Consider the following 14,954-nt stretch of genomic DNA (forward strand, 5'->3'; position numbering starts at 1 on the left):
TCTCAACAAAACTGCTTTTCTAGGATCACAATTGTAACTCTAACCTATGTCACTGGTCTATTGGATTAACCTCCTATCTGGTCTCACTTCTACTCTAGTCATTCTAAAACCTAGAAAGCCAGAGAGACCATTTTTTAAAGGTCACTTTTTTAGATATAAAGTGCTTTTTTTACAAAGAAAGAGAAGTCTGCTGTTCTGAAGTGCTGGGACTCCAACCCAGGCCTTGTGCATACTAGGCAAGCACTGCGCTACATCTTCAGACCTCATCACGAAGAAATAACAACTGTTCGAGGTAGAAGATATGCTAAACATCCCAATTTGATCATTACAAAATGTATAGTTGTCCCTCAGGACAACACATCCCATGCAGGTGATTCTACAGGTGATTTCTCCAGGACCTCCAAGAATACAAAAATCTGTAAATGGTTAAGTATGTCATATAAAATGTCACTGTATGTGCATATAACATGCACACATTGTCCTGCATACCTTAAATCATCTCCAGATTGCTTATAATACCTTATACAATGCAAACCCTATGTAAATATCTGTTGTACTAGATTAGTTGGGGAATCATGACAAGAAAAAAGTCTATACATGTTCAGGATAGATGAAATTGTGTTTCAAATATTTTAATTTACAGTTATAGGATACACAGATACAGAACCCACTGATACAGAGGGCTCACTGTATACACGTACATGTTTGAATCATGTTGCAATTCATAAATATGTATAATTATTATGTTTCAATAAAAATAAAACTTAAGATCCCTTCCCCCAGACTTTATCTGACCACTGAACCACAGTCTCTTCTAGACCACTTTTGTTATTTTACTCTTTAACATATTTTTCTGATAACACTAAAACCCTATGTAGAACTATTAACTTGTTTATTGACTTCTGTGTCTATCTCCCCACACTAAAATATAATTTCCACAAGATCAGAAACTGTATGCAATTTTAACTTCTCTTACCCACGGCACTTAGTACATTAAAGTTCCCAACGTGCTCAATAAGCATTCGCCTAAAACTGTTTAATAAGCTATATCTAAATCATAGCCTTTTCTCATTTCTCCAGAATAAAACCCAAAAGCCAACACTTTGATTAGGGCCTTCGAAGCCCTCCATGACCTGACTCATCACCACCCCTCTCCTAGTCATCGTACCCTTTCCCGTACTCCTCCGATCTGTCACAGGCCTCTGCTGTTTCTGAAGATGCCTGGCAGATCACCGCTTGCTGTTCATTCAGTTCAGAGTTCTCTTCTTCCTCCTATCCACAGGACCACTCCCTCACTTGGCTTCAGATCCACACTGAAATACCATCTAGTAAGGCTTGACCTGGCACTGGATCTACAATTTCCACACCCCTGCCCCATGCTACTGGCACTTAAGGAAGCTTTATCCTCTCTCCTTATTCTCTATTCTGCCATATATATATATATATATATATATATATATATATATATATATATACTTTATATTCAGTACTGGGGTTTGAACCCAGGGCCTCACATTTGCTAGGCTCTAACCCTTGAGCCATGCATAAGCCCCCTTAGCACTATTCTGTAAGGTGCCACAGTTTTCACTTGCTCATCTCGTCAATAGTAAGCTTCTTAGGATTAGAAATTTTTGTCTGTTTGTTCACTTCTCTCCATGCAGAGCCCAGAACAGTGCTCAACACTATTAATAAATATTTGTTGAATAAATGAACAAGCAACTTACTATATTATTTTTCTTAATATAGTGAACACTTATTGAAGATTTCTTTTGGCCTTTTATTAAGTGAGAGTGTTCTCATTTTTGGTCATCTTAACAAGTGTCCCTCTCTTTAAGAGGGCTGATAAGAGAAGTTCAGTGTTTGGAGAAATGAATAATGATTGTGGAAGGCTTGAAATAAATTAGTTAATGCCCTCCACTCCGTGTGCAGGGTTTAGAATAGGCTTGTTGTCATGCTTAGCGATGTTGCTGCTTCCTTACTTGATAGCATGAACTTAAGCTCCATATGCACCTAATAAAGAATTAAAACATCATTCTGCTTTGGCTGCCATCTTGAGAAAGTGACACACTCTTCTTGGGAGACAGCTGGTTTGTCCTGCCTGTTTTGATTGTAATTGTTTTCCTGCATCTCAGCATAACAACTAATTGCTTCAGAACTGAATTATTGGTTAACCAGCTTTCACAAATCAACACGAGAAACTGGAATAACTGTGAGGCCTACTTTATGTGACTAGTTAGTCTACACTTCATGCCTTATTGATCACAGAGACCAAAAACCTAACCAGAAATTTCTCAGGATGAGGATGGACAGAGAGCAGACTTCTATTCCAAACCACCTGAGACTTTGGATGATACACATGTTTTCAGAAGGACGATTAAGTAAATGAGCAGCAGTTCTGCAACCAGAAGATAGTTTTGGTATAAGGTGGTGTGCCAAGGAGCAGACAAAAATCACTTTTATTTGACTCTATCAGGTCAAATGTGCCTGTTGCAGAAATGACCTATGAGAAGGGAGAGCTGTGGTTTGCTTACATTTGATAGATTCTCTTTATTCCTTCTTGGCAACTATGAGAACAGGCTCATCCAGTTTCATTTGAAATGTTTTTCCTTTCAGAAGCAATGGTGGTAACTTCCTATGGCAGTCCAGTGACAGTTCTTAAGCAGAAAACCCTTGTAATATTAAACTATTCACCAAACTCACTCTTTCTGGTTACTCGTGGGAGTACCCTATTGCCTTCAAGGATGGCTGATCTCAGCTGGATAGAGGATTCTATTAAAAAAGCATGAAAAATATCCATTTTGGAGGTGGGGTAACACAAGACAAGCATGGCTCTCATTTTATAAGTATAATTTAGACATTATAGTAGCTTCAAAAATTCAATAAAGTTTGTAATAATAATCTGAACTTCATCTTTTCTGACTTCAAAATTTATAGCTCTAAACCACATACATTCTATATATAATGTTACTGAATAAGGGTGAATATAATTCAATAGTGAGAATTGTAGAAATTTCTCTTTTAAACAGCAATAAATCAAAATTCATAGCTTTATTATATTAAATTAAAATTTTGTTGTTAATAACTCTGAAACTACATGTTCTTCATTGACTCAGTTTAATGATGTACCAAGTACACAAATGGCACCTCCCATCCTTAGTTTTAGAACTTGACATACAAAAGGGGTAAAACATGGTACAGGTGTGCCTGCTTTAACCACACACAGATTTTTCCTGGGAAACCACACTCTCTGCTTACACTTCACCTGCTTCAACAGTTTCTGGAGGTTTAATTAAATAATGCTGCCTTGAGTGGGAAAATCTTGCAAGCTAGTTTATTGTGACTACTTCCAGGAGCATTAAATACACACACACACACACACACACACACACACACACACACAAGCAGAGGAGTAACACAGATCAGAATTGATAAGTAACAAAGCAAAACATTGCAAAACCGAAATTCATCTTGATGCTCTCTGCCTGATTCACCTGGAGGAAGTGCATGAAATGTCCTGTCAATTGCCTGGCCGGCCACTCTAAGTCACCTCTCCCTGAATGAAACTCTAAACACATCAGCATCATTCTTTTCTTGAGATACAGATGGGAGGAAATAGGAACGACTGTGCCCAGTTTTATTTTGCTTTGCTTTTGTCCTGACCAGCTGTTGGATAGGACAGCACTGTAATAAAGAGAGCTGATGGAGTTTGGGGGTTTCCCGGCCAGGGTTTCTGCAAGGCACCGCGATCCAAGGCTGCTGGCTTGCCCCAGGCCCAGCTCGCCCCATGTCCCGAATGGCTGGGGTGACATTGCTGTCACCCCACCCGCCTTCCCCAGCTCACCAGCCTGCAGAGTTCCGGTGCCTGCCTCTCGGCTGGTGTCGGATTTCAGCGACGTCGCCTTCCCTTTCTAAGCTCTGGGACTCCGGGCTCCACCGCCAGCCACAGCGCGCCTTGAATCAGCTTCACAGGGCGACAGTCATGGGGACGGCAGCTGGCTTTTCCAACCTGTAGCTCCAGATCGGTCCAGCGCCGGGCAGTCCCCAGCCCCAGCTCGTCAGGAAGGCAAGTGGCAGGGCTGGTGGCACCACCCCAGGAGTCCGCCCGCCGAGGCGACTCGGATCAGGAAGGTTTGTGTGAGAAGAAGGCGTGTCTCCGGGTCCCAACGCGGATGTGCCAAGCTCACCTCAGGCCAGTCTTGGTGACTCACCCGCTGCAATAAGAAGCACGCTTGGCTCCCGGTGAAATTCTCCACGCTGCGAGGCGTCAAGCCCAGCAGCCAGCTCATCTTTATTCACTTATTTTTCTGTTTTCTCTGACATCTCATTCAAAGAGCCCAGGGCACAGTGAGGAGGCCAGCTCCATGCATCACTGGTCTCTTCTCAGGTGTGTGTGTGCGAGGGAAGGGGGCGGGCAGGGGGAGTGTCTCTAATTACAGACTGCAGGGCAGCGCAGGTGGAGGGCAGAGAAAGGCCACCGGGAAGAAAAGGGCAATTGGAAAGAAATTGCGTTTTAAAAGTTAGAAATGTGTTCATATGAATACATTGATGGGATGCACCATCCGAATCCTCTCTGTAAAGCTCGTTCAGACATCAGTAAGTTACTATTAGTAATGAGCACGCACACAGTCATTGGACAAATATTATGTACCTACTATGTGGCAGGCCTTGTAAGCACTTCAGATCCCGACTGGCCCTCCCGGAGTGACATTTTAGGCATACTCTGACATCCCGCATTTACAGACTCATGGTAAAAGTAAAAACACAGGTTGAATGCATATTATTGCAATTGATTTATTGCTTTGGAAAGAAAATAAAGCTCCAAACTTATTGTTTGCATTCATGTTAGTGAACAATGAGGTTATGGCTTAAAATTTGTTCAATTCAATTCAGGTACCTCTAGGGAGTATTTTCCTGAGAATTTCTTGTGGAAGTGACAAAGGAACAGCCAAAAACCAAAACCCACACAGACAAAAGCAAATAGCGATGAGGAGTATTGGTGAAAACACATACTCACAGAGGGTGGTCAACTCTACTAGGAAGCTATGAAAGAAATTCCATTTTATATGTCTCAGTGTTCTTATTTTGAGGATGGGGGTATTAATAATTCCTTCATAATGTTATAGTGAATAATTAAGTTCATATCAGTAAAGTGCCTAAAACAGTGGCAAACATAGTGAGTTCTATAGATGTATTGGCTATACTTATTATTTTAGTATCACTTAATCTACTCCATTCTCCCAAAGTATTGTGCAATTGATAAGAATTGTTTTGGATCCACTAAGAGAATGTATATGAAGTTCAGTTTGCAGATTTTCAAAATGTGTGTCCTTGGCATCTATAGTTATGATATACCTATTTTGCATCCATCAACAATGTCTATGTACACAAGAAGTATGGATCCATGGATCCAAATAGAGATAAAAGAATATCCAATCTTGATTTTATTCCACTGTGAACTCATCTAAAATGACTCTCTGTGTTCAACGACAATGGTTGATGTCCTTTATGTAGTTAATATGCTCACTACTCATTAAACCTTAATAGCTATTATTTCCTATGTACAATAGAGCTTATAAAGCCCTTGCTCATATCTCAGCTCCATGTGACATTCATGACACTGCTTTGAAATAGGTAAGGTCAGTCAAGGTAGATCTCATGCCTACTGATCTTGAATATGATCTCATGATGGCCACTACGCTTCACTGCCTCCAGTATTTCTGGGAAAAAAAGGTGCTGCTATGGGAAACTTTAACTCACAGATTTATTACTTGCTCTCTTTGTCCTTCCTAAGATATGTGTGTCACCTGCCTAGTAGGGCCAACCCTCATGGGGACAGCTTTGCTGGAGTGTCTTGCCATATTCAGTCCTGTCTTTCTGGTTCTGAGGTTCAGAGCCTTTAGTGTCTATAGTGATACTACCGGGAGTGGTGGGAACAGGGGTTCCCAGGAGGAGAGGAAGTTGGTGAGCAAAAGAGACATGTTGCTTTGCCATTTGATGAAGACCACTTTGACCAGAGGTAGAACAGAATCAAAGAAAATTTAGTGGAGCAAGGTGACAGCATCATGAGTCATAATAATGATAAAAAAAAGCTTTCCTGGAGTGTACATAACCCAAATTAAATAGTTGCAATTTCTGTCTAATTCAATAAAACAGTTCTGAGGTAAACAGATATATAAATGTATTTGGGGGACTTCTAGTTAAGATAAAAGCAAATTGATCACATGAATTTCATCTCCTTTTCCTCAATTTTCTTTAACATAAGAATAAATGAATTTTTTAAATATTTGAAGCCACAAAGAAAAATAAAAGGGAGAAGAGACATCAACAGATAAATATATCACGATGAATTTTTTAAAGAACTTAATTCAGCTGGAAAACTTGGTGCCTGATTTGGAGGAGCAGAGTTTACACAGCGCGTGTCTACAGAAGAGGTTATCAACAATAAGCAAGGCAGTTCTCCCTGCAAAACCCAGCAGGCTCAGGCCCAAGAGGCAAAAATACCACCTGGAGTATGGCCAGGTGGTGGGGTGAACACAAGGATTCAGTTAGATGCCTGTATGTAGATTGCTTGAATCCAAAGCTCCCTTCCCTTCTGCCACGTAATCAACCAACCCTAAGTTCTTCCATCTGTTCCACCCAGCCTTCAGGAGACTGGAGCTTTGTTTTCTGGAGAAAGTAAACTAGAGTGATTTGTGGCTCAAAAACATGAACTGAACACATTCCTTTTCACTCTGCACTTACAGAAAATGAACAAAAAAAGAAATTTATATGCAAGACCAGAAAAAAAAAAATCTCTTCAGATTGAAAACGTACTCAAAAATTTAAAAATCTGACAGGTGGGTTAGAAGATTAAGTTGAAAAAAATCTTCAGAACAAAAAGCTACATTAAAAAATTAGAGAAAAAAGTTCTAACAGCAATCCCAGAAAGTTCTAGAAAGAAGTCTTTCTATTTGGAAAGGGATGAAAAATTAATTTAAAAAATAATACTTTAAAAATTCCAGATGTGAAGACCATGAATTTGTGAGATAAAAATTTTCTCTAAATATCCAGGAGTCCAAATATCTAAATTTTAATCTCTAAAATGAACGATTCTGAGATAATAGGAACCCAGAAATTAAGAGAAGAGTCTACACCTTCCAGAATCATAAAGAAAATCACATACAAAGAAAAAGAACATAAACTTCAGTGGATCTCTCAAGAGCAATAACAGATATATATGTTTGTTTGAATGTCTTTATGTCTTTAAAATGAAGTTATTTTGAATCTAGAATTATATACTTAGATTGTCAGCTGTGTGAATATAGACATTTTTGTACTTTCAAGGCCTCAAAAAATATTCTTCCTACATATAATTTTTTGGAGGAACAACCAGCCAAATAAGCTTATAAATCAAGAAAGAGGAAGAGATGAAACCCAGAAAACTCAAGGCCAACATGAGAAACAGAAAAGAGAGTTCTCCAGAGCACTGTGAAGCAGGCTGTAGAGAAGCAGAACAATGGCTTGCAGTAGGAGTATCTCCAAGAACAAGGAAAGAAAGAAAATGATAGATTACTTGGGGTACCTGTACATTTGTCAATTATCAATAAAGTTTTTTTTTAAGTTGAGACAGGCAGATTCCATGTTCTTCCCTTTTTTCCTGGACCCCCTACTAGATTTCTGGGCCCTTCACAGATGGAGAGGCACAGAATTCAGTTCTAGCCAATGGAATGTGGGCAGAAGCGATAGACATCACTTTCAGCCCATGCCCAAGACATGGTTCATGAGTTCCTCTGTGCATTTCCTCTTTCCTTGTTAGTATTCAGATGAAAAGAAACAAGGAACAGCTCTGAGACCCTAGAAGACATGAAAACTCTGGGTGAAAGAAATTTGTGACCATGAAGGATTGCATCCATAGAAGCCCCAGCTGCTACCTGTGGAACCGTGGAATGAGCAAGGATCAAACTTGTATAAAACCACTGATAACTGGTGTTGTTATAGTTTTGATGGTTACAGTTTGAATGATCATTTGAAGGTAATTTTAAGTAATTTAATATAAGTACAAAGTACACTAAACACAATTCAAAAGGACATTACAAACTCCAGGAAAAAAAAATCATGAAAGAAAAGAAATATATAATTGAGCAACTTTCCATTCAGATGTGAATATAATCAGAATAATGGGAAGAATCTCAGAAGAATTAACTCTAAACTGCAATAACATGTAGAGAAGGAAAGACCACCTGTATACATGCGTGTATAAGTCAACTAACTCCTCAACTATGCTAATATAAAGTCAATAAACAACATGTCAAGTTGCTAAGTAAAGAAAACATCAGAGCCAGGTGCACTGGTACATGCCTTTGATCCCAGCTACTCAAGAGGTGGAGATCGGAGGATCTTGAGCCAAAGCTGGCCAGGCAAAAGCAAGAGGCCCAGTCTGAAAACCAAAGTAAAAGCAAAAGGAATGAGACAAGGCTCACGTAGGACAGTGCTGATTTCAGTCCTGGTATGGCCAAAAGAAAACAGACAAAAAGACACCAGGATAATCAGACCATTTAGAAATATGGAGGAACAACAGGAAACTACTAAATGAGCCAGACATTTGCCTGTGGGATTTGAGACCGAGACCTAAGAGAAGTTCTGTAGCTACTTTAACACTACTTTACTTTGTTTTTAACTATGAAATGTATTACTTTAATAAAAATAAATTGAAGTAGCCTTAAAGTGAACATAAAAAACAAAAGTTATTTGTTCAGCAGAGAAAACATTACTCTTTATTATTGCAAGCATTTGCATATAATAACCAATAAGCAGCAGAAAATGTGAATTTAGGGTACAGAATGAAGACAGATATGATTGTTTTGCACATTGATTTATTCATTCAAAAAACATTCAATAAGCAGCTATGCCTGTTAGTCTGCTAGGCATGGATGACAGAATGAAGAACACGAAGAGAGACTATAGGTGCTCTATGAGAAAATGAGTATTTTGAAGTTTTAAACAACAAATGTATTTGATTTCTTCTCTCCTGTCCTTGCTGGCATGAACTACTGATATGTGGTCATAATACTGCCTTTCTCCTTCACAATCTCTTAAAAAGTCCTCTTGACTTGAACACCACACTTTAGAAGTCAGCAGTTTCCAAATAACCCATCCAGCAATGGCAGGGAAGGCTGGCTTTGCCTAGCAGGCACACATGGGTGTGCCTCCCCCACCTACTGATTGTCAGTCAGTTCATGTGGAGTCTGTCTAATCACAAATAAAAATCAACCCCTCCCATTGGAGGAAACCCCACAACATGACTAACAAGTCATAGGACCAGACTCCCAGGCTGCACTAGTTCTCCTACTTCAGAGGACATAATTTGAAGAAATAGAAATGCTTAGGAGGCTTTCTACTAACACACTGCTTTAAATGCACAGTACCTGCAGATGTAGTGTAGGTATATTTGGTAAGCTGGACAGATTTTCACAATTGTATCTAGGGCATCTACTCAACTATGAGGTCATAACCCTCCCACTTCTAATCTCATTCTGCCGCCTTCAGTTTCTTAGAGTGAGAAATGAAGATACACTTGGACCTTATATGGAAATTATTGTAATTTAGCAGAATTCTTTCTTCCTATGTTAGAGACACATGACGAGAAAGGTCCAAACAGTTTTATGAATAATTTTTGCACATAGTTTTTACACAAGCTCTGCCTTCCAAGGTGCCACAGGTATGCCATTATTTTGTCCATAAATTACATTAGCTCCCCCTTTAAAGACAAATGCTATAATGGTGGCCATAATTAAAATCACAACACTGTTTGATTTCAAAGGCAATGTCAAATAAACTGTGAGATAAAAGGAAAATTGTACTAATGAAGACTAAGCACAGAAGAAAGAATGTAATTCATTTCACAAGTCTAGTGTCAGCATTATACAAGTAAATAAATGTGGTCATGTATCAGCATATGTAACACCTAGCAGAGAACCAGGCACAAAAGTACATCTGGTTTCTCATACATTATGTTTTTATATATCAGGAAATCTGTTTTTTTTCATAACTGAGATATTAAAGGTTGGAAATAAATGTTTGTGAAAATGATTCAAAGCGTTATCAGTCAGACTCTCAAAAAAGTGTGATTTGCGATACAAATGTCCACAGTAAACAAAGGGAATTCTTCGAGGCACAGTGATAGAAATATATGCATTTTTCTCAATGAAAATTAGAAGAAGGAACTTCAGCACTCTCACAGTAGTTGCCATGAACTTGTTATAATTAAAGATAAACACATCAACAACATCCTCTCCTACTAGTTAAGAGAAATTAACTACATAAATGTTTTGGCCATTGCTGGACACTTGTAATTCTGCCTCAAGTAATTAGTGGCAAACTGTATTGTAACAATGAGAAAACACACAGCCCAAACTTGCACCTAATGATTCTGCCTCCTAGACGTTTTAGCACTGGCCATCACCATGTGGAATCCACTTTCTCCACCTGTTGCAAAAGGTTTTTAAAGTTTCCTGGCCTTTTCTTCCTCCTTGAGTCTATTATTGTCAAGGTAAAATTATCTGTAAAACTTTCCTGCTTTAAAGTTAGAAATTAATAAAATGAAATATTTGCTTACATCCATTGTTATTAATGACCATCCAATAGGTTTTTTACACATTTTACTTACACTCCATATATGTTAATCCCTCAGTCATGCTGGTACAGACATACTACATGACCAATGTGATTTGATATTGGCTTGTTACTTTCAATTTGGGCCTTGGGGACCAGAAAGCATTTCTAGCCCCTTAATGATTTCCTACTGCTTTTTCAGGCACAAATGATATTGTTTGACTATCACAAGGAACAACCAACTCTCCTTCTTAAAAAGGTTTACCACCCTAACTATACAAAAATAGTGTTTATAGGATGAATTTGTGCCATCACATAAACAAGTAAACTATATTCAGTAAACCAATTGAAGATACTCAAATTTAATAAATACAGCATGAAAACAAAAATGTTTTGATAATGATAGAGAGCTTTATGCAGCTAGTAAATTATATTATTAAGTGGAAAACCAAACACCCTCACAATGTCACAGAAACCAGGCACCATGCATTTTAGTCTTGAAATTTTCAATCTACATTTTTGGATTTCATTGGCTAAAATAGTGATTTTACCATTTTATTTACTCATCCCTCAAATAAAGGAGTGTCTCTATTATCCTTTTGGGTATCTTAGTATCACTTTCCTCATTCAATTACTACCTATAATTTTTTTAATTGAGTAGAATTTGAGTGAATATATCCCATGAGTATCATGTTTCTGGTAACAAGAGACAGATTTTTTTTACAAACATTACTGTTCTAATAGTTCTTGCTGATTTCTCTTTTTTGAAATGCTATATAATTATTACTATTTTCTTGAGTTCTCAATATTGTTTTTGAGCATTTTTCTTACATTTTCCCTGCAAATATGATGCATTCTAACCTGTAACTTGGTTACATTGATTTATCCATTAAAGTAACATTAAGGTATATCCTTTGAAAGCAAAGAGTTCTAGTTCAAGACAGATTAATTTTACTGAAGCCATAGTTTCAAATAACTATTGTAATTTGTGACTAATCTAATATAGAAAATGTAGACTACATTTTAAACAAGTTACCAAGTTAACCCAAAAAACAGTTAACTGCTACTGGTTTATCCTTTAGCACAAAAATACTTTAAAAAGAACACTGGAGTTGGGCTTCTGTAGAGTACCGGGTATAAACATGCCATTGGTTGTATCTCTCACATGATGCCGCCCACTTGCAGCAGTTCTGAAGTTATTCAGTACACTTCATTCTTAGCTAAAGCTAAGAATTTAGATTGCCTACATCCTGTCTGCATGAAAATACTGCTATTAATAATGCACTTTCAACCTCCAAGTCTCAACTATGGTTTGTTACTACTAAACAGTCAAGCGTTACGTCAGAAGACTGCCTTATAGTGAGATTTGGGCTTGGCACCTATTTCTTCATTTGTTTGTGTCTACTTAGACTTGAATTTGTTACAGAAAACCATTATTTTTTCTACAATAGAAAAATATAGAAAGAAAAATAAAATGGAAATTAATAGTATAACAGAAAAGTTGAATAGGTCCTTTACAAAAGGACTTTTACAAATATCCAGCAAGCATGAAAAAGTGCTCACTAGTACTAGTCATTGGAGAAATGAAAATTAAATCAAAGTTAGAAATAATTATGTACTTATTAGAATGGCTACACTAGTAGCAGTGTAAATTGGTTTGACTATTTTAGAAAACTGAACTCAAGCAAAGATATGGCTCATCATGGTGGATGAAATTTTGCAATAAGTTTACCAAAGTCCTTTATAAGGGTTACTTGTAACAGATACAAATTGAAAACAGTATACATTAACAATAAAGTAAAAAGTTAATTATTTCGTAAAAAGGAATATTACACAGCAACAAGAATAAACTCTTTCTGTGTGCAATAACATTAGTGAATTTAGACACAAAATAATCTATTCTGTAGGATTTTGTATATATAATTTTTTCATATATACAAAGCTAATCTAGAATATTAGAAGTGAAGACAGTGGTTATTTTGGAGGTCAGGAAGTAGTAGCTTACAAGAGACACAAGGGAGGCCTCTGATGATGTTCTATTTCTTCTCTTCTATGCTGGTTCCATGGGTTTTTTGTTTGTTTGTTTTTGGAAAGTTCATGCAATCTTATGACTTATACACAATTTTTAATGAAATAATCTTCAAATATATGTTAACAATAAAAAGAAATTGAAATCAGATTGAGATGGAAAAGAATTCAAAGAACAAGAGAAAATCAGGAGTTAGACTGGTAGAGAAAAACACATTCTACAACACTAGTTACATTTGTTACCAGTAGGCCATGAAATAGATATGACTCACTGTACCCATGATAAGAAAAACAAATTCATCACTCAAGAGAAACCTACCCAATAATAGGATTAAAAGCAAAGAGAAAAATTCCCCATGCTCATAAAAAGGATTTGTCCTAGGCAATAAGAACATCCTTATAACAAATACCATAACAAACTATGTGGATTGCTACTTAAAATGTCTGTCAGTGTAGCAAGATGGCATTCATAGAAAATTATAGTTCAGAAAAGTATGTGAGTGGTTCTACAAGGAAGTGAGGGACTGGCAGAATGATACCCTTGGAAGATTTAACTTCAAGGAATTAACTTCAGAGCAATGAATTTATAGGTTCTATTGTCAGGTGTACAGATATTGGCAATCCTAAGACAAGGGGAGTTGAGGCTATTTCCCCAGGACTTCTGGAAGAACAGCCAGTGCATGTAGCTAGTTAAATAAGAATCCATTTGCTTTAGCCAGTGGAGGTTAGAAGCCATCTGTGTGACATGTATATTTGTCTTCACAGAAGAGCTCCATATTTCTGCTCAAGTTTAAACCAAGAGAAGATGCTATGCTCCTCAAGCTATTTTGTCTCCTCTCCTACAGAGTGATCACATTTCTGAAGTTTTACTTCATGGAATATTATTACAACCCCTGGAAAAAAGGTGAAGTAGACATAATCTAGACATTTTTAATGGGATTAGTGTTGCCCCTCAAAAGCAAATTTTTTTCTTGGGGGGGGTGAAATAATCATCTTCTCTTTATGTACAAGCACAGATACACATAGAGAACATAAACAGGGATATAGTATTTCTGTGGGAATACTGGGGAAACATGTCAGAAAAGGCTTCTTGGTGTGTGTATGGGAGGGATAGAGATGAGATAAAGATGGTGAAATAAAAGTTGAGAAAAAACTGATTTAACCAAATTCTAACCACAAAATAATAACAGCCCCTTTCCTTCAGCTCTGTCAGAGAAACATTCACAGACATTTAAACATTTAAAACTTTATCACCTACATTCTCTATGCAAGAATGAATATAGAATTCTTAAACCAGCTGAAACGACCATAAGAAAGGAACTAAGGTAGACAAAATAAAATAAACCAAATTTTACTACTATCCTCTCATTCCATATCACCCAGTATAAACTATGTGCAACGTATATTCGTAAGTAACTAAAAAGATGAGTTCAGTTGAATGCTGGAAAAAGTCTACTAAAAAGATGAATTTTATTTCAGAACACATTTTTTTCTTTGTGGTGGTTGTATTTATACCACACTACTGTGTTGGGAAAATAAAAAAGTGTACCTTACGCTTAACAATTCTTGTTTTTTTATGTCTTCAGTAGGAGCCATGGATATAGCTCACCAAAGAAGTGTATCCTGTCAGTTGTTAAATTTAAAGAAAAATCTAAGAGTAATCTGCTCTGTAATCTTGTGTTGGTCATATGAAGTAGAGCCACTGGAATTCAGTTTTTTAAAATGGGTTTCCTAGTTGGCAAAACAATGCAACAACACATAAAGAAAAGCCATAAATTCCCCTACTCTATTCCATTTTGTTCTCTTGACTTAAAAATATTTCTCCAATATTCTTAATGTCCAAACATACTAATGTAGGGTTTTTAATAAAGAATGGTTTTATCAAATAAATCTGCATTGTAAATCTGGATCTTTGACTGTTCTCTTATTGCAATAGAAAATTTGAGTAGGTGATATGAAAAAATAGTTGCCATACATCCCTAAATAAAATGCCTAAAATATTGACTATCTGGCCCTTTTCAGAAAAAGTTTGCTAACCCTAACAATAGAGCATTTAGTTCAATAAATCATTGTTTATTTATTTCTACAGACCAAGTCCATTAAAATGTTATGGTGAAAGAAAGTTTAACTACATGAAAATATATTCACAGTGCATATGAAATAGGCAGTTTAAAACAACATACATGGTAGAAGTACATTTTTGACAAATACACTCATATGCACACAGCACTACATTGGTTGTTTACAGTTGAAGGAACTCAGCTCTCAGAGTTTGATAGGCCTAAGCTCCATTTCTGACCTTAGCAATGATCCTCTTTGTGGAAACATGAGTTACT

At 37.0% G+C, this 14,954-nt stretch overlaps 1 protein-coding gene across 2 annotated transcripts in view; it reads right to left on the reverse strand.

Moving 5' to 3' along the window:
• Window positions 1–14,954, reverse strand: part of Rab27b (RAB27B, member RAS oncogene family) — a 152,030-nt gene that overhangs the window by 65,450 nt on the left and 71,626 nt on the right. Inside the window, exon 1 of one of the 2 annotated variants that reach the window (XM_074069790.1) lies at window positions 3,842–4,268. The exons of the other annotated variant lie outside the window; for it this stretch is intronic. The gene's annotated coding sequence lies outside the window, so the exon portion shown is untranslated. Of the gene's footprint in view, window positions 1–3,841; window positions 4,269–14,954 lie in introns of those variants that run through there. 2 annotated transcript variants of the gene reach the window in all.

The sequence above is a fragment of the Castor canadensis genome, chromosome 4, assembly GCF_047511655.1.
Source record: "Castor canadensis chromosome 4, mCasCan1.hap1v2, whole genome shotgun sequence".
NCBI classification, from domain to species: Eukaryota; Metazoa; Chordata; class Mammalia; order Rodentia; family Castoridae; genus Castor; species Castor canadensis.